This window comes from Corvus moneduloides, chromosome 1, assembly GCF_009650955.1.
Source record: "Corvus moneduloides isolate bCorMon1 chromosome 1, bCorMon1.pri, whole genome shotgun sequence".
NCBI lineage: Eukaryota > Metazoa > Chordata > Aves > Passeriformes > Corvidae > Corvus > Corvus moneduloides.
The window spans coordinates 25,296,198-25,320,105 of record NC_045476.1 but is presented as its reverse complement, the minus strand read 5'-3'; the positions used below and the strand labels follow the sequence as shown (position 1 = coordinate 25,320,105).

Here is a 23,908-nt window from a genome sequence, read left to right as displayed (position 1 = left end):
GCACTTCTTCCCCTTCCCAAAGGAGACCCCAGAGCTATGATGTATGCTTTTTTTTCCAAAGACTTGCTTGCAATGTCTCTACAGCTAATGGGCTGCTTTCCTCTCCCCAGTGCAAATCTCCCTCAGCAAGACATGCCTGATGAGATAGCCACTGTAGACCACTTGCGCAGATGTTCCAAATATTTTTTTCTCCCTTTCTGCAATCTTCTCCCTGTGACAGGGTTGTCCATCCCACACAGAGTGATGACATGCTGCACTCCACATGGTGTGGTCAATCTGAGGCAAAGCCTCTCCAGGAAGTGGTGGGAACTCTGAGAACATGGCTACAACACTGACACAGAAGAGCAGAGCAGCCTTACAGAAAGCATATGCCACAAGATGAGCAGTTTTCTTAGGACTTAAAGTCATATATATGTATATGTGTGTATATATATATACATTTGATATATGCATTCTATAAATTAAATGCGATATGCAGTGTAAGAGACTTAAAGAAATACTGTTAAGATCACCAAAGGACTTTGCCCACTCACTATAGCAAACAGTATAAAGAAGCAACTGCTCATCTGCAACTACCCAAGCCTACCCCCACTTGTCCTCCCTACCCATCCCCACTACCTGTCCCCTCTACCTGTCCCACCTATGCCCAATATGCCTCCTGCATTCCTGGAATTTGGACTGTGAGTTAAGTCCCCTGAACGGAATTTCAAATAAGTTAAAGGTGTTACTATTGTCCAATTATCTCAGGTCTAAGGAGAAGTAAACAAGGCTTTGGGAGAAGAATGTATCCACGAAGAAAGCCAAACCCAGCAGCTGTCCCGAAAATCAGCTCCAATGGGGGAGGCCATAGCCCACAGACACACTCCTGAGGCCTTCCGCCAGGCGACTGCACATGATACGCAGTGGGGCAACAGATCCTCAGTGCTGCAAAAGACAGTGTAAAACTCTCCCCTCCAGCTCAGGGGAGGTGCTTGGGCATTCCCACGTATACCTGAATGTATATTAACGCATTGAACTTTCTTTCATGGGAGCCCCTTCACCAAGAAGACCGGAAGAAGGGCAACAGGGTCTGGATCCACGAGGTGGTGACTATCCTTCTCTCTCACTCTCTTTCTCCTCTCCAACCACTCTCCCCCTTTCCTATTTCTTTCTCTCTCTCTCACATTTACTGTTAAATAAAATCTGTAGTATTGACTTTGACATATGGTCTCATTTGCACCTTAATTTGGGTAGAGGCATCTCTCTAGTAATTGGATCTTAAAATGCAAGAAAACCAAGACGTTAAATGAATGATGACTTGACAGAAGTGTAAAATAAAACCTAAGAGAAACATTAGCTTCTGTTGGACAGTTCCCTCCCAGGAAATTATAGGATGCTTTGTAAGGGCAACTTTGTCAATGTTCCTTGCAAACTTTATAAGAAAGTCTGACACTTTTATTATTTGCAGCAGACCTTTGAAACTCAGCAGGGAGAAAGCCCTCAGGCTAGAGAAGTGACTTCTTTAGCCCCATGAAACTTCACTAAGGGTGGGCTGTAAGGTCCTATGTAGGAAGTCCGGGTGGGCTGTAAGGTCCTATGTAGGAATGATAATTTCCTTCTTCTTATATGCATGAACGCCTTAGGAAAATAAATAAACAAAAGTAAAAAACCCCAAACTTAAGCTTATTTTGAATGCACGTTATTAAAGGTGAGAAGGCAAGTAGCTGACAGAACTAAATGCCAAAGCTACAACTGCCATTCTCTCTACACACAAGTATGCAGGTAGTTTCATAACAGCTCAGCAGAGGTGCTTGTTTTTAGGAAAGAATATGAAATGTTGAGCAGGATGACTCAGGCTTACTGTAATGGAAATATATGCTCCTTTTGGTTTGCCTTTTATTATCTGAATTTATAACCCTTTTTGGACAGGACTTTTCCTGAGATACTCATCTGACTAAGATAAGTTAATTTTCATTCAAAAAGCAGAAAAGCTGTGCAATCAGGCATCCCAAGCTGTTAATGAAGTATGGCTTCCCTTACGTTTCTCAAATCTGTGTTACACTTTTGACTACTCCTAGCATCCATGATTGCCAAACAGCATCTGCAACATGTGATAATGCATGTACTTAAAAACCTTACTATGGATCTTTTCTTATTGAAAAAAAAGGTAATTTTGGATTAAAAACCCAAAAAGCAAAATAAGAAAACCAAAGCTAGTGCCAGAATGAAATGTTTGTAGGAATGAAGCAGGGAAATACTACTTTCTAGGAGGAAAAGGGAGGCATAAGGCTCTTACAGCGTTAATCCTGAACTTTTTCCACTGTTTTAAAATGCTCAATGCAAGTGTTTGGAGTAATGAGAAGTCTATTTGATAACCACACCAGAAATAATTTTTCAGGGAGATTAGATGATGTATACAGTTACTGAATCATAGCCTTTCTGCTTTTTCTTGTTACACAAAACCATATGCATCTTTCACTGATTTGAAAGCAGTGAAAGGTGGACAGTTATATAGTTTGAAGGATCTTGATCATCTAATTTTACCTCGAGACAAGCTCAAACATTTGAGGTCTTTTAACCACAGGATCAATTTTCCCCTGACAGTCCAGGAGATTTGGTGGTGGAATTTGACTGCAAATAGAACAGGAATTTATAAAACTGTTTTCTGGATTCTATCCCCAAGCTTCTGAGAAAGTGAAAGGCACAGCTAATTTCATCTCAGCTGTAAAATGGTGCTGAATTCAGATAGGGCTGTAATTATATTTTTCCAAAATAATTTTGGAAAAACGGATGTTTAAAGAGAAAGTATTTCAGTGATGAGTGAACAATTCTATTACTTCTAGCTGTAGATCTACTTTCAGAGTAGCTGATATTTTTCATCTTTATAAAAATCCATTTTAATGTGTTTTTCACCAAATTTGCTGAACAAGCAGATACGCTGCTGTTGTAAGATGTAATTTTCTTAGATTCTTAACCTAACAAATTTGATTCCCTTCTATTCAAGTATGCAATTAAAGAAGTAGAGTCAAGAGGGGATTTTGCTTACACCTGAATAGAGGTTTTTTATAAAATATGTGGACTCCCTCTCAAAAACAGCATTGTCTAAATAGTCAATCAAGTTTTCCAAAATCAACATGAAGTTGTGATGTGCTGTAAAGAGAGGTGAGGTTATCGTGCACTTAAGTGCAAGATGAAGTAAACAGTACTTTTTGTAATTAACATCCCTTATGTCTAAGCAATCTCTAAGGAGTTGTGTAAACCCTACAGCTTGCCACCTTCCTTGTCCACCAGTCATCAGGAAAATCAATGCCACAGTTTGAGCACAGTGTTGGTTTTGAAGGTAACCACTCTGTCAATTGGTCTCATCTAACAGAATGTGCAAAGGAAATTGCATGTCTTTTGGCAGCCTGAAGTTTTCATTTCAGTCCTTTGGCTGGCTGAGGACTAGTTTGAATCTCCAAATAGTTTAAAACAACCATGGCCAGAAAGCACCTAGAAGTTTGGCAAAAAGCCTTCTTTTCAGGGCAAAATCCCTTTCCTAAGAAGGCAGTGTGGCTTGCTGAGCCTGAATCCTGCTTGTGTTTCCCCTCTGTTGTGCTAGTTGCCATGTTAGCTTTCTACCTGGCTCTTGTGGCCTTATTGTGACCCTGTCTCTTTAAGCTCTTGAAATGCTAGCAAAAGTTCATGCAGGGCATAATTTGCAAAATGCTGAAACAGTCAGCAGAAACAGTACTGAATTTGCATATATTTTTGCAAGTTAGAAATCCTTTTTTCTTCCCATGGTATTTTTCACAGTGTAAGACAAAATGTATCTCATGTATCTGGCTTTATTTTAGTTTCTTTCTGATCATCTTTAATTCAGTTGCTATTTTTTGAGAAATATGTATAGGAGTTCAAGTCTTATTACTGCAGTGTGTCCGCGAGAGAAAAAAAATTGCACTTAACAAATTGTTCAAAGGCATGCATTCTGAAGACTGTGCTATGGTATATTCAGGGTTTCGTTCTTGTGTTCAGGAATTTTATGTGTGACTTGGGTTGAAGCGTGCTTTCTGCCTAGAGAGGCATGCTGGTGTCTGGATTCTGCATTTGGACCTATAAGACATCTTGCTATGTAAAGCCATCTAGGTAAAATTTCTCTCAAAAGGGTACTTTGCTATGAATTTTGAAGACAGCTGATGTCAACAGATGGTGACTAGAATAGCCATCTCTCCCAGTATCTCAAAATCCTTAAACAGTGTGAATACAGGCAATGCAGTAATGATTTGGTGAGGCAACATAGGAAATATACTTGGCATTATGGCATGAGACCAAATCCTGAGAGATTCATGGTTTCTGCACTATGTCTTGAAGACTGGGTGCTGGAAGAATGAAATCTGTGATGCTCAGGTTGGTGGGCTTTGGAGTAAATATTGCTTTGCATGCAGTCTGTAATTCATTTGGTTCTTGTGGCACAAGTTAACAATAAGATTTTTTTGCAGAGACTCTGTGCAAATGCTCTTACTCCCACAGAAACAAAAATCTTGATTATGAAGAAATATTTGCAGTTTGACCTTGTAACATAAAGTGGCAAAAAAAAATTATTTTCTTTCAGAAGAATGTGTTTATTTTTTGGCAAAAAACTTTGTGTTTTAAGTGCACTGTAATGAAATTTCATTCTGAGAATAAGGTACTTAGGAAAAGTAAGATCTTTAAGTCACTTCAAAGAGATTTGAAAGGATGCTTCTTTTGAAAATTGCATATAATATGTAAAATAATAAGCAGAGCAATTTTTTAAAAAAATATTGATTTGAAATAAATATGCACTGAAAAAATTTACATTGGGGAACATACTTTTTTTCTTTGCTTTTGTTTCATATCTGAAGGAAAGAAAATTTAGAAAAGTGATCTTTCCTCAAACAAAGGAATGTCTCAGTTTGCCTAATTTACTGAAATCCCTATAGCACCTGGCTTAAATCATTATTTCCAAAAGGCAAACCTCTTTCAGCCATGTATTGTGGATTTGCAGTTCTCACTTTTTTAAACAATTTCTCTATCATTTACAATATTCTGAATTCTACAATTCAGATAGCCTATGCTTCTTATTTAGCTACCATATCTAAATGTTTCTACATGCTCCCCAAATATTTTTTTTCCTTTAATCATCAGCAATTCTTGGAAGTAGAGATTCAGGCTTCCTTATACCCTCAATTCCATTTTGCCAAACACAACACAAAAAAGATAGACTTTCTTTAAAAGTTTAATGTTCTTAACTAGTAAAATTGTCAGACTAATTGGAATACCAGTTAGAATTGGCAGGGCTATCATTATTTAGAAGTGCTGTGGTCTAGTGTTAACTGCTATTAAACCTTATAGTTTGTGAAAGAGAGGGAGTTAGGAGATGTATTCACACACACACACAACCTCTGTTCTCTTCCATTTTAAATGATAAGGGTCCATAATGATCCGTGCTGTCATTGTGTACTTAGGGACTATTTAATCCATGAAGACACTGATGAAAAGTTAATGACTGTTTATGCACAAAAGTAGCATTACGGAATAAGAACTATTAAAATGGTGAAATTCCATCTGCAGCTGGAAAAAATACTCAAAACACCATGGATTTGCATTTGAGTTGTGCAAGAGAAATCTACTTTATTTTACTTTCCGTACTTATGAAAGTTACCTTGCGCTTCTTACAGCACATGGCAAACAAAGATATTACAGCATTGTATGAACTGAAATGTATCTTCAGTGCCTGCTGGCTCAGGGAGTGTTTTATAGACAGAGGGGCTATCACTCAAGTTCCCATGGTGAGTCAGATGTACAATGAGAAATACACTGAGAGCTCAGCAACTTTCAGTGTCTGCACATGTGCCCGTCCCATTGACCTAATTCTAAATTCTGAGATGATCATGGAAGGAAACAATTTTCTTTTTCAACCTTAAAGGAAAATAACAAAATCTCTATTCTGACTATGTACTTAAAACATATGTTCCTAACTGAAACCATAAGGGACCACTTCCCAGAGGTGAATGCTGTGAATATTACTGCGAATTCCATGCACACTGCTACTACATGCACATAACGAAATTTATATCTGCAAATGATTATATTTACAAGTGATTAGAAAGAAGACGCTCAGGCAGTTAGAGAAGCACTTGAGAGCCCGGCATGTTCAAGTCCCAAGTATAAATGTTATGTTTCCATTTTCTAAGCACAAATATATTTTCCACTTCTGTTTTCTCCAGCTGGGCTGATTACCTTCTCAAATATCTTACCAGTGATAGATTGAGGCAAGAGTGATGGTACTGCTGACTATTTATCTGGGGCAATGGTAGTGTGAGCTAGAAGAGGATAGATAGAGGGCAAGGAAGAAAAATAAAAGGTCAGTAATACTGCTGTCTGTGGAACACATGAAGGTAATGCAGCACAGCATAAATATTTTTCTGTTCCTCTCCAGCCCAATATAGCTCAAGTGTTTCTCAATTTACACCACAGCCAGTTCACAGTCTGATAAAATCAATCTACACCTAACTGCGCTTCCTCTTCTATTCCAGAGAAACTGAATAATTCGTTTTCATGTAAGTCAGATGTTTAAATTGTAGATGTATGGTCAAAAAACCTTTGCCTTGATCAAATCTTGTGTGCTAATGCTTTATTTAACCTTTGTTTATGCAAAGCTAGTGTCAAATATGACAAATGTGTCTTTGCTCTTACAGAAGAAAAAGTGTGAATCTACATGCTTTATATAGGAAAAGTGATTTAAGGATCAGCTACAAACTAACCTTCGTAGTTCCTATTGTGTTACTGCACAAAGATAAATTTGATTCTGGATAAGTAAAGTGCCGAAAAAGAGAAATAATTAAGATATTTTAAAAGAAATTAACTGATGAAAAAAAAATTAACTGAAAGACAGTATTTTCTTTCAGCTTTTCACTAAATAGGCATTTCTCTTTTTTAAATGTCTGGCAATGATCTGTTCCTCCCTACTCTGTACATCAAAGCAGGAAATGGTCAGCTTCTGAAATTTAAATGCAGTTTTTCTGTTGAAAATACTGTGAGGGAGTATACCAACCAAGTATCTCACCACTTCATCATGGCTGGGATTGAAAACAAACATGGAATTTTTTGTGATAACTCACTGGAAGTATTCTCTAATTCCATTTTTCCTAACTGTTTCAAGATACTTTGCAGCCACAACTTCATTTTAACCTGTTACATCGCAGGTTTATTGTTTCTGCCTCAGTGTGGTACAGTGAGGTATCCCCCAACAAAGTGAGAAAGAGCTTTGAAATACAATAAAAAAGAGGAACCCAGACCTTTTTCTCTCCAATAGGGATGTGGTGGTTTAGTTTCACTTTTCTGACCTGCACTAGTGACCTGCACACCTGTCCCTGAAGCACTGAATTTCTTCACAACTTGATTTGTGCTAGAGAGGCTTCTTGCTGCTGCCCCACAGTGTCCCAGTCCTGGACTGCCCCATAGCTATATATCTTAATATTCCACTGATGCCTGAAGTGGCCACCTAAAAAACCAGAAACTAGACAGGAATAAGGGAATAAAGGTAGGTATTTATTTGAAGAGCCTTCAAAGGTACACCCTGGGGAGCCAGAAGCTACTGCCAAAATGGACCTCAAGATGGACGGCAAGTCATGAGTTCTTCACACCTTTATAGGTTTGGTTCATTTGCATATCAGGGTTAATTCTCGAATTAAAGCTTCAGTTAATGATGTAATTTCCCCAAGCTTGCCCCCTGTTTAGAGGCTTTTGGTTTATATTTTTGGGCCTAGGATGGTCTGAGTGTTCTTGAAGAGCAGGCCCGGACAGGCTTTGTTATGTCTACCTAGCACGAGAGAGCAGAAATTAGCAAGCTACAAGAAACTTCAGAGTTGCACACTAGGCAGTACAGGATTTGAAAAATATGAAAGTTAAAACCTAAGGCATCACCCTGGCCTGGTCCCAAGTGTGGTTCCTCATACAGATGCCCTCTCTGAGCTGTGGTGATGGCATTGCATCAATGTGGGAGAGAGAGGAAAGCAGCACTCTACTCCTGTAAGAGAGATGAACAGTAGTCTCAATTTGGATAGCCTATTACTTGGGTGAAAAGCCATCCTTGTGCTTGGAGTTCCTGGAGGCAAAGAGCTGAGGACATGGAGCTTCAGTAGAGAAAAATGATTTTCCTATTTCACTGTTATTTCCCCAATCATTATTTTTATTTTTTGCTTAGGTGGTTTGCATTTACCATACTTATTAGTTCTACTGTTTGCCTTTAGGGCTTCTCTTTTCTCCACCATTAGTCTATTCTCCCTTTTTCCCCCAATGATTTTATATGTGATCTTTATGTTAATTTAGCCTGATAGTTGTCCTCTTGACCATTGTGGATCCAATTGTTTCTAAAGAGAAACAATATTAATTAATTTGTAGGGTACAAAAGACAATAGAGGTATTATGCTACCTCTATTGCTTGATCACTTGAGTGATAAAATTTTCCTTAACCTCTTTTTCATTCCATTTGCATTCTAGCCTTATAAGGAATTAGAAAAGAGACTAAATGAACTTCCAAGAGCCATTCATTCCCATAAGATGAAGGACCATGTAGACCTATAGTCCACAACTGAAAACATAGTAATTTTTGGTGTTTGTTTAAACCTAAGATCATTCTTATCTCATATATATTTTCTAGAATTAGCCTTTGATGAAGAGAGACCCCTAAAGTCTGTACATGCAGGCTAAAAAGAGATTACTCTTATGAAATCTCAGCCTGTTCTCTAACAGTTGATGAATTTTGAGAGCCCTGAAGCATGACCCAAAAGCATTACTATAATTAAATATGGTAACTCTGATATGCATATCAATTCCTTTTTCCAAACATACATTTTGGAAATCCACTTCTTGTGGTGGTGTGTTGTCTAGCCTGAGTACATATTGAGCCATACTGAGTCCATTTAGGATGGTTAATTTTGGGGTTTTTTTTCTGTTTAAACCCTTAGTGTGTATGAGCAAATCAGTCACATCTCAGTTCTAGCAAAACAGAGATGTTTTAGCCATCCCTTTGCCTTTTCTTCTATCGCTGAGTCTTTTATTCCTCAATTTAGAATGAACAGACTTGTTCAGAACCCATCAAAATCCTTGATGAATTTCTGGCAACCGTTGCTGTAATGCCATAAGGCTTCCTAGTTCTGTGCCCTTCCTCCAGACATTACTGAGTCAGTACACAACCAAGAAAAAGACGGCAAATAAGCTCAGCAGCGTGGTACATATTCTGTTGTACTGAGGCCACCCATCCTTCCCTCAGCAAGGGAAGGAGGGGGGTCTTTTACCCTTAAAGAAAAAGAAAGATATTGGAAAGCAGTGCCCCAGCACTGTGTCTATGGAAATTATTCACGTGGAAGCAGCAGAGTGGCTTTAGGCAGGTGAGGTCCTCCCTCCAGAGCAGGGCAAAGGAGAGGAGCATCACACAGTTCTTGTTCATGCTTTGCTCACATTAAATTATTTTTGAATAGAATACTAATAAACAGTGAAAAGTATAAGCAAAATATACATCTAACAGAACTCAATAGTAAGTATGCTGGTTTACTTGCCAACAAAAAACAAAAGTGAAAATGTTAACACGTGAATGATGCTCTCTGTATGAAGAGGTGCCATGTTCCAAGCATAAGTGCAAACTAAACCCCCATTTGTGTGAATAGCTAATTACAAGGGTGAAAACACTGTCAATCTTAACACTCATCTGGGTTTCATCTTGGATACCAAATGGGTCTTACTGTTCTATATGTTAAGAAAAGTCTTGATTTTACAGTCCTGACAAGAGAATGAATATCAGCCAGAAGAAAGTGAAAGGGCATAAACATAGATTATCATGAAGGAATTTTTATTAACATTGTGGTTTTTTTGACTATATGTAAGTATTCCGAACACAATCAGAAAAAGAAAAAGAAAAAGAAAAAGAAAAAGAAAAAAGAAAAAGAAAAAGAAAAAAAGAAAAAGAAAAAGAAAAAGAAAAAGAAAAAGAAAAAGAAAAAGAAAAAGAAAAAAGAAAAAGAAAAAGAAAAAAAGAAAAAGAAAAAGAAAAAGAAAAAGAAAAAAGAAAAAGAAAAAGAAAAAAGAAAAAGAAAAAGAAAAAGAAAAAGAAAAAGAAAAAGAAAAAGAAAAAGAAAAAAGAAAAAGAAAAAAAAGAAAAAGAAAAAGAAAAAGAAAAAGAAAAAGAAAAAGAAAAAGAAAAAGAAAAAGAAAAAGAAAAAGAAAAAGAAAAAGAAAAAAGAAAAAACAAAAAAAGAAAAAGATAAAGAAGATACTTTTGTTCATACCTACTACAATTTGCAAAATATGCATGCTCTGTGGAAGCATATAGAAGCAAACCCATCAAAGGATGGGTTTTATCAAATGTCTTAAGTTACATCTCATGTCCTAGTACAATTACAATTTAAATGTAACTCTTTAAAGCACACTACAGACAATCAGAACATTACCATCTCATATCTATTCATTATTTAAGAGGCACCTGTTGAGTTTTGATAAAATCTTTACATATTAATCTCTGAAATCTTGTAGACCTTAAAAAAAAGCAGCTGCAAAACTCTCAGCAGGTGGGGAGGCCTGCACTCTACAACAAATAATTTGGATCCCATGTGACTTCAGGATCCTGCAAACCTAGAAAGATTAAAGGTGGTCTGCCTTTAAATAAATATTTTCATTCGCATGCTGTTGAATGGCATAGCCATTATCGTATATTAGTATTTCAAACAAAAATTACAACTGTTTGAAAAATAAATTTTATCTTTGGCTGTTCCATAAACTGCTCTTTCAATTTAAGCTATTTTAGGGTTTTTTAAATTTTCCTTTATTTCCTAGAGCCTAAATCACAGGACTTCAGGTTATCAGTTTAACAGTATTTTATTCCAGTGTTTGGATAGGAAAGCAAAATAAATAAGAAAAAAGCTATCTTAGGGTTTCAAACTATGAGAAAAGTATACAGCTCAACTTCTGGTTGAATCTAGAATGATAAAGGCCCTTGGAATTTAATTACCTGTAAATCTCATTTATTGTTTCAATTTAAAACAAGTAATTTAAAGCATAAAGCAAAACATTTGCTAATGTTTAAATTAATTTTTCTTAATAATGGAAGACTATGATACATGAGTTGTCTGAGTTTCTGATAACAGAAGTCCTCTGTTGGTTTTTATAACATCTTTGACTGGTTTCCAACCTACGTCTATAAGGCAAGTTAACTTGAAATACATTCAAACTCTCAAGAAAATTCTCTGTAGATGTTTCACATTAATGGTACACAACTTGAAAAAAAAGTAAGCAAGTGGAGGATGGAAAAACCTGGGAGGTGTGGAAGATTTCTAGTTAGCTTGAACTTGTGTGACAGAAGAGGCTTCACTTTGCTCAGTGCCTTTCCAAACCTCTTAGGAGGGTCTTTGGCTCCCAAAATGCCTGTAATGAACTGGTTGGCATAGCTTCATTTGATGAGGGGATTCTTTTTTCACAGCCAGGTGCTGTTGGGTTTGTTATGCTACAAAGATGGGCTTTTTCCCTGTCCTAAAAAAAGGAAAACGTAGAATAAGCCCCACCTTGCATATTGACCTTCACACCTTGGCAGGCTTTAGTACCTAAGGTTCTATGAGCATGATTTCCTGAGTGCCATTGTTGGGGCATTAAATCAATATGGGGAACTTGCTGCACCTTCCAGATATTGGTGTGGGGAAAGAAGACTACAGATCACCTGAGGCTGGGCAAAACACCAGTGGAGGGGCAGTGCAATGACCCTCCCTAGTCCCACCGTGTAATGGCAAGGTAAGGATTGCAAGGGAGAGGTGGTGCCAGATGGGGAATTGAAGGTTCCCTGTTGAAATGGATCAGAGACAAAGCAAAATTCAAGACGAGGGAGGGGCTCTGCAAGCAGTTTCTCTTTCTGCTACTCTTCATTTTTCCTGAACAACCCCTTCAAATGTGATCTAATGAAGCTGCAGAATTAAAGTGTATATATAGCAGACCCAGATTCCTGGGATTTAAATGCAAGTCTTAACAGAACATTCAGGTAGAGCAAAGTGAGTGTTTTCCTCCAGATTATCTTTCATGGATGTATGAACAGCATTTGCTGCAAAATGTGTCAACTATGGAGCTCAGAGTCACAGCCTGCAGCACAGCAAACTGGCTTTTCCTGGAGCTCATAATGTGATAATTAAATCGCTAACAGGCACCTTAGTGATGGCATTTGCTGGGGATGTGCAAGACTTCTTACAATCATACCTTTCTGTAGGGAACCTATCAGTCAGAATCAGGGATTTTTTAATATATTTTCTTCAATTAGTACATTAAATTTTTATGTGGAGTGAAATGGGACAGGACGTGTTTCCCTTTCACTGCACAATGATTTATTACCCCAAAAAGACTGCAGAACTAATTAGCAGAGTAATTAATTAATATAAATTTGCATATTTGCATTTGCAATTAGTGCAGCCGACTGATTAGTCTGAAAATGGGAAGTTTGTCTCATTAGATGTTAGTGTCTGCTGGACCGGAAAGCGGCTGCCAGATGAGGTGAAAAAGCATAGAATAAGCAAGAGTGCATGTGTGCACACGCGCAAGCTCATAATTGTCTTTTGTTAGCAGAATGGAGCGCAAATATGTGGTCTAAGATACTAAGATTGCTGGGAGGGTTTAATACATTTTTTTTCTTTTCATTTTTAATCACTTTTTCTTCCTGGTTTTCCCATTCATTTATTTCCTGCAGTGAGTCATTGCAACCATGAAACTCATTGATGGTTCTGAACAGTCAGATCTTTAAGGCAGGGCATCTCCTGCAGATCTCCTGATTTTGGTGCTGAAGGGAACCTGTAATAAGCCTTATTTCTGCGTGATTGATGGGACAGGGCTATTTCCCATCTTACAAGTTACGCTGTCTAATCAATTCCTAATGCTGAGATGTCAAACTCAATGGTGCTCAGAAATGCCCAGGATAAGTAATTACCTTTCTAGGTTGCTGTGCTGTTGTCTTTTCCTCCTTGGACACACTTATAGGTATGCCTCTTTGTATACATCTAAACAGTCCTTCTGCTCTTCATACCTGAACTTGGTATGACCGGACAGCTATTGTCCCAGGTTTTAATGAGGTTTGAGAAGGCATTGAAGACGATGTATATGTCTGTCAGGTAAGATACCCAGATGCCAAAATATCTGTAGGCTGATTACCAATGCTTTTCTCAGGGTGTCAGAGCAGAGCTAGTTTTCATGGGGGTCTGTGGAAGAAGTCCTGGTACCTCTTTGGGGCACTTTACTTTACTCTCTCCCCTACAGCTGGAGGAAATCTTCAGTCCTCCCCCAGTGAGACTGATTGTCTCCCCTTCAAGATTACTGAGACTGTAAATGACTGGCCTTAAAACAGTCCTATGTAAGTTCACTGGGTCCTTGTCCAAAAGCCTTGATCAGATTTCAGCTATTTGGTGCCACTTTGACACTTGTGTGAGCGTTGTGAAGATTGAAATCTATACTGTTGGTCACTTGCCATCAGCATGCACTTACAGCACAGTGAAGTGCAAGTTCTCTCTAGCTCCTCTGCAGTATCATAGCAAGTCACTTTGCTGCTTCTTTTTATTTATTTTTTTTTTCATTTTATACTAAGCTTAAAATTTTAACTACCACTGTTAAAACTATGGTACCACTGCACTTATACTTCCAATAAAGTATAATTCTATATTGCTCCAGGAATGAGCTTAAGCTAATGTACACTTTACAGATACAAATTCTGTTCCCTCTGGTATACCATCATTAGGTTTTAAAATCTAAGTGCAAACTGGGCCCAAGTAAAGAGGAATACCTTATAAACTTGAATCCAATATTTTTTTTAGATTTGAAGATGTTGGTTACGTCTCAAGGTGCCCCTGTCCTATTAGATGTATATAAGATAATATGTATCATATATATATATATGTAATCATCCCTATGAAATGAGGAAACCCCTATTTTTTCTTTGTATACCTACGTGGATGTATGATAATTTGTTATTATGAAGTTTGCGTGGGATTGCAAGAAAAATTATTCTTTTCCCCTACCAATCAGTAAGTTTCAATTCTCTGTTTACTACAAAAATTCCAATATATACCATCAATATTTGAAAACAATTATAAAGTGAGAAAATATTATTTTCTATTAATATTATTTCTAAAATATTCTTATTTTCAGTTATGAAATCCAATACTGGTAAGAAGGAATTTGTGAAGAAATACTTGATGAAGAAAGAACTAATATGGGTAAAGAATGCTACTTAAAAGGATCTTTTTACCACTACAGATGAAGAGGTAAGTTTTACAGTCATTCTTTAATAAGAATATTTTTTTAAAATTCTATCACGCTCAATTGCATCATAAACAATTAGGAGAAAATATTCACATAAATAAAATTTGTCCCATAGGAATGTTGTCGCAGGCAAAAATCAAACAATTTGTAGGCTCAAATACTCAAGCTTACTTTCACCAAGATCATTATTATAGTTGAAACATAACCAGATTTTCAAACACATTCAGGACCAATAGAGGCAAATTGTTTTCCATGCCCCATTCCCATCGAGTTCTCTATCTGCACCCTTTGGCAATCTTTAAAAATCTAGCCCAAGTGAGAGTCATTTTGGACATGGATGCATATATGTATATGAGGCAGCCCTGGTCTGGAACTATAGTATTTTTAAGTAGGTGTTCACCATCATGTAGAACACACTGCCTGTTGAGACAGCATATTATGGGGACTCAGCACCACGTGCACACAGCTATCCTCCTGGCAGGTAAGAATTGCTTGGTACCCCATCAGCCTGAAGTGCAGGCAGATGTGGGCTCTACTGAGCTGGTCTTAGTTTTAATTTACAGGCAGCTGTGAATTTGCTTTCCAATCTAGATTGAAGCATCATTTTTCTTTATTTGCAGCTTTGTGTTCTGACACTGTTTCCAGTTCTGACCGTCAAAACTGTGCTAAAAGAAAATAATGCTTTGGCCATTTAGGCCATTTTCACCCTTACTTCCCTCTCCCTCCAAATGCTGACTCAAGAGCTGAGAAGTTGTTCACCCTCTTCCTAAACTTCCCTGTGCAAAATAGTGAAACATTCTGTTTTCATGAGGTCCAAATATTTCATTACACCTTTACTGAAGAGTTGTATTTTGATAAGGCTGTTTGAATCCAACCACAAAACAAATAATTTTGCAGAAGCATGATGCATAAGCAAACAGAAAAGTACAGGGTGTACAGTGCAGTTGGTGCCTGCAGTTGGAGAGCACCCCCAAAGAGACTCCAGCAGCAGCAGAGAGAAGCACTCTTCTTGGCTACAGTACGTGCCAAAGAGAAGGATAACAACATAGCTAGCTTCCTAGGCCTAATTAGCTGCATAGGGCCAAAGGAGAACCTGTGATACTCAGTTTTGAATAAACAGCTGGGGAAAAAGTATTCTGTATTCATGAGACACAAGAAGGGCAAAAGAGAGCTTCCATTTGGATTTTAACACTGCCTGGCCTTAGCAGGACTAATGAAATACAGATTCCTTCAACCCCAGTTGTCAGAAAACTACAGATTGACTGTAGATGCAAAGGGAAAGGTCAGAATCTCTCTATGTCTTTGGCATGCTGTCAAATCAGCCCTAACACAGAAAAATGGTCTCACTTCTTAAAAAACTTATTACATGTGGAATCCATTCCATAGCAGAGGCAAGTAAAATGGTATTTTTCTAACTTTTGTGTCCAGAAACATGGGCAAAACTGGAAACTGCAAAAATAAGTCCCCTCCCAAGGTTCTGGTACCAAAAACTCAGATATTTCAGCAGCTACATCCATGACTGAGATGCAAAGGAACCTCAGTGTCTAAGAAAAGGGTATGATTTAAAGTGGTCAAACCTCCAAAGTGGGTACAAAGAGGAAAAAAATGACAGTCTGGATACTTACTGATCACTGCAAAAAAATTGGCTCCCTGTGCTATAGGCTATAATTTATCAGGACCTTGCAGCATATTCTGAATATAAACTGCCCATCCTGGGCAAGGTAGGTGGAACTGGAAGAAGAGATGAGCAGCCACAACATTTGGTAGGAAACACCTGCTGGCCTGTTATCAGCACACATGATTTCCTGGGAAAAGGGTGCATGATGCATGACTGTTGACAGGAGGTGAAAACATACAAGACAGTGTAGACATATGTGACTGAGACAAGAGGGAATACCACTGCTCAGTCAAAATTCAGGAAGAATAAACTAAAGCTGGAACACAGCAGAATGTAAATCACTGCATAGCAAATTAAGGACTTCAGGAACCACAAATGAAGTGAATGCTGTAAAACAATCTCCCCTAAGAAATAGAAAGCCATGGGCTGGGTGACTACCTACCAATTAGTATTGGGTACCAAGGATAGCAGAAGTCCCAGGGTGTCCATAAACAACTGGGATGAGGCAGCAATCTGAAACATGAAGGATACTGTTGGGAAAGAAACAAAATACTTTATGAAAACAAGGGAAGTCCTACCACAAGGAAGTGTTACGCAGCACTTGAAACAGCTCTAGTGCAAGAAGATACTCACAGTGAAAGGACTCAAAGTATATATGTCAACACAGGAAAATTATATTCAGATGGACAAAACAATTATTATTGTTGTTTTCCCTGGGTGTCAGGAGCTTAGTCACCACATGTAGCTGCGCTATTACCACCGAAGCAGATCACAGGCCTCCAGGGTACATTCATGACAAACCCCTACTATCCACATGCCCGAGACTTCTTTACTTCACTTTTAAACTGTGAAGGTGCTTCTTGAAAAGCAGAATACAAGCCTGGAAGAACAATTCCTTTAGGAGATTTTTTTGACTGCAGTTGTTTTGGGCAGCATGTTGCAAAGGGGAAGGAAGAATTAAAAGAGTAAGTGTTCTAGCAGTACTTATGAGGAAGGAAATAGAAACTGATGATATAATCAGTCATTTGAAAGATGGAATCATGTCAAGAGCGTCTGTACAAGAGTGAGTTTCTTTTGCTTTGGAGAGAAAATGAAGTGAATTGTGGAAAGTGTAGCAGGTTAAGTCCAAAGAATCTGTGGCCAGAGTCAGAAAAAGTACTCCCAGCAAACACCTTCATATAGTACTGTATGATTTGGAGACACATCCTTCCAGTTAAATATTTCTCCACTGAGAGCAGCATCATAACACACAAATTCCTAGATTTGGTCCACATGGCAGGGCTGTTGTTGCGGGAAACCTTTGAGTATGCAAGTTGGACCTAGAAAACTAAGGCAGTACCTGGTCTTCTCTGACATGGAGGAAAAATTCTCTGATGTTGAGTGATGACAACAGAAATTTTTTGAGGCCACTTCAAAGAAAGGAAGGCTGTTCATACCACATTACCACCAAAATAATCCCAGAAGGCAGAGAATTTTTGCCTGAAGACCCTTGGGGATTTTAAGGAATTGGTGGCTGACTCACCAAAAACTAATGGTTTGCAGGCCACGGCATCCGGGGGGCAGCTAACCCTGAGGGACTGAAGATGAGAAACATCATTTCCTCACACAGTTGAGTGATTTCTACATGCCTGATGAGGTTTTCCCGTTGACTCCAGCTATGAAGGTGCTGCTCATTTTGTGGCCCAGTGCTGGAAAGCTCAGGACATTATATGACTTCCTGACTGAAGGAAGCAGGAGGAAATCCTCCTATGACTAAAAGCAGTACGGCGGAAGAAAGCCTCCTCTCTAATAGATGAAAACCCTACTGCACACTGTTTGGCTAATATTGTGGTCACCCAGGAGAAACGCAAAACATTCTTAGGAAAAGTAGTTATCAAAGTGAAGCTGCAGTGAAGCATCCCCCTGACTTTCTGCAACTACCAAAATATAGTTTCACCTTCCAAGGTACCACCTATAATCAATGAAGAGAGAGAGAAACTTTCTAGAGGGCAGTTCTGGGCACTAGCAGCAGGGTCTTGAACTATGACTTTCTCTGACAGTGCCTATTTCCCATTGCTGACCATGGAGATATCTGGGACTTCAGCTTTGTGGTGGTGCTCTGTAGGAAGATGATTTGAGGCTGGTATTGTGATAAGGTTTTGCAAAAACATGACTGTTTCCGGCTGAAACTGATCTGAAGTAACAGTGCCACAAAACTTCCTTGACGTCTTGACAGGGAATGCTTCATGTCTGTGCCCAACACATTATGCCCCTTTAGCTGAGGGACAAGCTCATGGCATGTGGGTGCCTAGCTGAGTTGCAGAGAGCAAGGGGTCTCTTTCTGAAAAGACTTATTAAACCAGCACTTTTTTTTTCCTTATTTTTCTTCATGACTGGTAATGGCCTGAACCCAGGCAATGTCAGAAAGACAAAAGAGGCAAAGTTGAAATGATATCAATTGGAAGCCACTCTGGAGTATTCTGCAGAAAACCCTGTTACTGTGAAGCCAAGACAGAGTGCTCTGTAGGTCCTGGCAGCTCTCTTAGCCTGAGCACTTCTAAAGAGATTTATTGAAAAGTCTTACTCACACAAGCAAATGTCTTCCTCACCCTGTGGAGAAGTCTTCCAGTGGCAAGCCTTATGGAGGGGTCAAGGGAAAGCTAATTAAAGATTAATACTACAGGATTCAGCCTTGAGGAAAGGCTGCACAGAGTTTCCCAGCAACAGCATATTTAATATGGGGACTTCCAGCAAAGGTGAAATTTTCTTTCAACCCCAAGAAATTTTCTTTCAACCACAGCACCAGAAGATATTTGAATGTGAAGACAGCTCACAGAGAAGAACAGACAGATCAAGGCTCACGTGTTTCATGCAGGTCTTGCACAACCAATTTCCACCTCTCATCCTCTGTTAATTAGGTCTTGTTCTCATGCATATGCAGTAGGACATTTTGGTTTCCCTTCTCATCCATCATCTACTGATGAGATGTGGTATACAGACTCTCTGAGGGAAGGAAAGCCCATGACAAAATAGAGGGAAGGAGTTGTCATTTTAAGGAGTTCAGGCTGAAGTATGCTTTCCCTCTGGGTCATGAACATGCCTGTCATGGCTGAGCATGCCAGAGTCACATCTCTTATGTATGTGTATCATGTGCAGGGGATAAAAAGCTTGAGGGGTCCAGAAATACTGGTAGTGGCAGAAGGAGGCTTAGTAACACAAATTTTACAGCTTCACCCAAATCATACAACTGTGTGAGTTGACAAGAGGTTTTCTGGTGGTCTTTTGGCATTCTGTGGGAGCTGAGTTTCTAGTTAGTGGAAGATCTGGCCAAAACCCAAGATAATTATGTTTACCATGAACTTTAAAGATCTTTGGTGGTTGCTTCAGGGCAGATATTTAGATCAGTAGAAGAATGCAAGTTAATCTGTCCTCTACTTTTTGATGATGGCTGTGAATGAGAAAAGCTTTGCAGTGGTTTAGGTGGAAAGGTATATGGAGCATGAACCACCATACAGCATTTCTGATGGCTATGTATTTGACTTTCAGCCTCCAGAACCTGCCACTCTGGCCTTCTTGTGAGAGTCAAGACATACCAGTCCAAGTATGGTTGAACATGTTATCTTCCTTCTAGCTTTGTACATCTTTTTTCCTGTATTACACTTGATTAAAGCAGCAGTTTCAGAGAGTGGAGCATTACAAATGATGCTGTAGGTCTTTATACAAATATCTAATTTCAATAATGATAGAAAGACATACAGTACATCTTTCCCTCAAGTCTCTTTCTTCAAAGAGAGAAGTGCTAAAGAACCATTATACACGACTGGTAAAATAAATTAACAATCCTTCCATTAGTCTGTCTTCTGTGTGTACCCTTGTAGTACCTGCAAATATTCGCAGTTGTCCTGGGGTGACTTTATGATGTGTATATCGCTGCTCTATGCCCAGAAATTAATTTTGTGCCTTTCTGTGCCTTTAAACTGAGCCCAAGAGGAGGGAGAGAAAAAACAATTATTGTGCTGTGAAAGGAAAGTAATTTACTTTGAAATAGCACAATTTGAAATGTCGTGCAGCTATCCTACATAAATGTTGTGTTAGAAGCTTCACAGACACCTCATACCATCCAACTTGCAGCTGTGCCTGAAGTTCTATTGCTGAAGTTTTTCACATCATAATCTCTACAGTCAAAACTAGGGGACTATTTTGCAGGTGTTTCAGCTGGTCTAAACCTTGACAAACCGAGTCTCAGACTGATAGCAAGAGCTAGATGGGATAAACGTATTTTCATAAAGAGGATGAGATATGTCAGAGTGACAAAAGCATTTCATTCTATAGCTCACATCCTCCCATGCTGGGATGTGATGGTGGTTGAGAGGGCTGAGGATGACAGAAGCCCACATTTCTGGTTATTAAACACTACAAGGCTTTATAAAATATTTGTTTGAAAAATCATTTTAGGAAATTTTCTTTCTATCCTGGCTCCAGCTCTTCACTGTAGTAGAACTATCCTTTAATTTATGTGAAATATTTTTTTTTAAAAGGAAATTTTAAAAAGTAGTCTTGAATATAAACACACAAGTATTGTCATAATGGAGAGACTAGCCTTTGACAGGGAAGCAGTGGGAATGGGAGGTTACTGGGAGGGTGCAGAAAACCTCTTCTTGAGGCAGGTCTGATAGAGAAGAATTCATGGCATGGACCTCCACTTTCAACATCCCAAGTCCAACTTTCTGTTGAGGAATACACCTGGTGCAGGTGGCTCGGTTTGTAAGCTTCAGTTCAAGATGCAGATTGAGTTCTGGGTGAGAGCCCAGAGAGACAAGAGACCGTGAACTGTCTCTTTGCATAACAAGGGGTGCGAAGACTAGTGGCCGGGCAGGTGAATGGATACTGAGAGACACAGCTGGAGCCGAAGACTCGAGAAGATCGTGACTTGCCCACATGTAGGTTGTGAGGGAGTTCCTTTTTTGGGGGCTCTCCCCAGCTCGAGCTATTTCTTCTATTACTGTGCTGTAAATAAATTGCTTTACGGACATCTGAGACTCTGCTACGGGAAACCTGCGGTCAAACAAGTAAGGAAACCTGGCCTGACTGCATGATTAGGGTGTGTCAAGGAAGGCACCCATTGGCTCACTGCAGCCACCTACTGTGAAGGTGTTTCAGTCCCAGCAGTGAAAGTCTCTGGCATTGGGAATGTGACTGCTAAAGTGTCTGCCAGTGGTCAGACTGGGATGTTTTCTTAACACTCTCAGGACTGGCAGGAGTATAGGAGCTGAATGCCGATTGATTTTCAAGGAGAGGTTTTACTAATAAGTCATGGTGGTTTTTTTCTCTGTCTAGGTAGTAAATGTTGCAAGAAGACCCATCACAAATTTTCAAAAATGGCTGAGGACTGTTATGGCCTGTCTTGGGGTGACTTTATGATGTGTATCCCATATCGCTGCCCTATGCCCAGAAATTAATTCTTGTGCCTTTCTATGCCTTTAAACTGAGCCTGAGAGGAGGAAGGAAAAACTGAGCAAAACCTTTTCAAAGCAGTTTGCAGCTGTTCAAGGTCACACAGAGATAGCGACTTTTTTTTTTCCAGTCAGGTTTCAGCCAGTTTCAGTTTCTTTTTCTCCAGAGAGAGACTGAGAGTTGAACTTTTTTCCTTCTCTGGAATTTTGGATATTTTCCCTTTGTCTGTGTACTGCTTCAATATCAGAACACACCAGGAGGACTTTCCACCGGGCACAGAGGGCCTGGCCCTGGGCCAAGCCCCAGCTCCAAGGAGACCAAAGGGAGGACTCTGACACTTTCCTAGGTTTTTTTCTTCACAGCAAAAGATTTTATTATTTGGCATTATTTTCCTTTTCCCATGTGTTTGTTAAATAAATAGTTTTTATCTCTTTCACTTTCCTTCGAGGAAAATTTATTTTTCCCGAACCTGGTGGGGGGAGGGGTAGTTGTGCCTTCTCTTAGAGGATAGATATATCTCTAAATTTGGCCAAACTGGAACATGGCCTAAGTACTAGAAATGGATAAGCAATTCAGGGTATTTACTGTTTGAAGTTGCCAGATCTGAGCAATCAGTTGAGAACAGAAGACACCATGCCTAAAGCCATCTGAACATGATGTTCTGCAATTAGCAGTAAAAGTGTAAAAATGAGGGGGTTTTGGTAAACTCCTTGAGATCTGCCAAATAATGCCAGAGTCACTTCTTCAATCATTGAGGTATTTCAGGAAGGTTACTACTAGTGAAAGTAGAGTCAGGTCTTCCAGAGTTATATGAACACATTGACACCCTTAATTAAAGGAACAATCTAGAAGAAGAGTTCCATGCAGGGTATAATGTGGAAGAATTGTCAGAAATGTCTATTGGACTGACAAATAAAAAGTTGTCTGTTCAATATATACAGAGAAAGTGAATATCTCAGAACATTCTGAGAACTTTCTCTTAGTTTAGTGGCTTTGGTTAATGGCTTCTTCCCTTGAATGATCATTGTTCTTACCTTGTGTATATCCTTTGTTCTAGAAAAAAGATGGGACACATTGGACTTGTGAATATGTTCTTGCTACACCTGTTTTTGATGACAATGTACAAGATAGATGCAAAATCATTCTAGTGAGTATTAACTACTTACATGACTATGTTTGAATATGCAAAATATCTTCATTGTGTTGCTAAAGGTACAATGAGTAAGGCTTGACATTTCCATGGATATTAACTATTTATTTCAAGGCATTAACAGGATGTGAGTCTTGGATTTATAAATATACATATAAGCTCCAGAATTCAGAATGTCGTAATTAAGTTAATTAACACAGAAGGAAGAAATTTAAGTATTGTCTGGTTCTGGATGGCATGACAGCCTCCACTCTACTCAGACAAGGCAAATCTACTATAGCAGTAGCTTTCAGTCAAATCACATTTGTTTTGATGCAAGTTCTGCTCCAATAAACATATTTATAATACATATATTAAGAGTGTCTAGGAGAGCCATCTTATAACAACTAGAGACTCCATCTTTATGCATACTTCCACAAACAAAATTTGTCTTGTACATGAAGTTGGAGCAAACCTGCTGGGGAGGCATTGTAAGAAGTCCACTCACTCCTTTGAAGATGGGCTCATTCCTTAATGCATTAGTGTGGCTTTGAGAGGCTTTCTGCTATAGGGTATGGACAGCTTACATGCCTGACAAAGTCAATCGTGTTCTGGAACAACACAGGGCTATGTGATATACTACATATAATATGAAGAGAATGTAGAAATCCAGGATCTGAATTGCTAATGGTGACTTCAAAGTGTATTGTCCTGGTTTGAGACAAATTCGGAGGAACGTCCGAAATGAATGTCCTCTAATAGTAGGCAGGTTCATCATATACCTCCCCCACCAGGTTCAGAAAGAATTTTTCCTTGGAGGAAAGTGAAAGGAAAAAAAAATATTTATTGAACAAACACAATGCACGCATGCAGGGGAAAAGAATAATGCTAAATAATAAAACCTCTCACTGTGGAGAGAATCTGGATAGATTTCAGAGTCCTTTGTGGGTGTGGCTTTCTCCTCTCCAGAGCTCGGGTTTGGCATGGGCCCCTCCTGGCCAAGGTGTAAGGTCTCCCAGTGAAGTTCTGATGTTCTGGTGTTCTGAACAGTTCCAGAAGAGAAGACGCCAAAGTCCCAGGGCCCTAATGAACAAGAAACTGACTAAAAAAAACAAAAGGAATGTAACTCTCTTCCCTGCTGCAGAAGTGGAGTAGCTGGGCAGGAGAAGTCAGCGAGCTTATCTGTGTTTTGGACACAGTGCTGAAAGAATTCCACTGGCTATCGCCCCTCTCCCTTAAAGACACAGAAAGGTACAGCATTCATGTCTGGGCATAGAGCAGGCGAAAGGGAATACAGTATCATACAGTCACCCCAAGACATGTATTCACAACTATCGTCCATTTTATTTGGGGTCTTGCTCCTGAGGCTAACGTAGTAATTTAAATCCTGAAACTGAACTTTCAGAGGCAAGCACCAAATATTGTGAAAATTCCTGAAAAAAATTACCTCTGGCATCACCATATTTAAT

The 23,908-nt window shown here is 39.0% G+C and overlaps 1 long non-coding RNA gene across 1 annotated transcript; it reads left to right on the top strand.

Moving 5' to 3' along the window:
- The first annotated feature begins 4,109 nt into the window (after nt 1-4,109).
- On the top strand, nt 4,110-22,445 carry LOC116441191. The gene is made up of 3 exons (XR_004238951.1): nt 4,110-4,365; nt 14,146-14,261; nt 22,368-22,445. It is a non-coding gene; the product is annotated as an uncharacterized LOC116441191 (long non-coding RNA).
- Nucleotides 22,446-23,908: the final 1,463 nt, after the last annotated feature.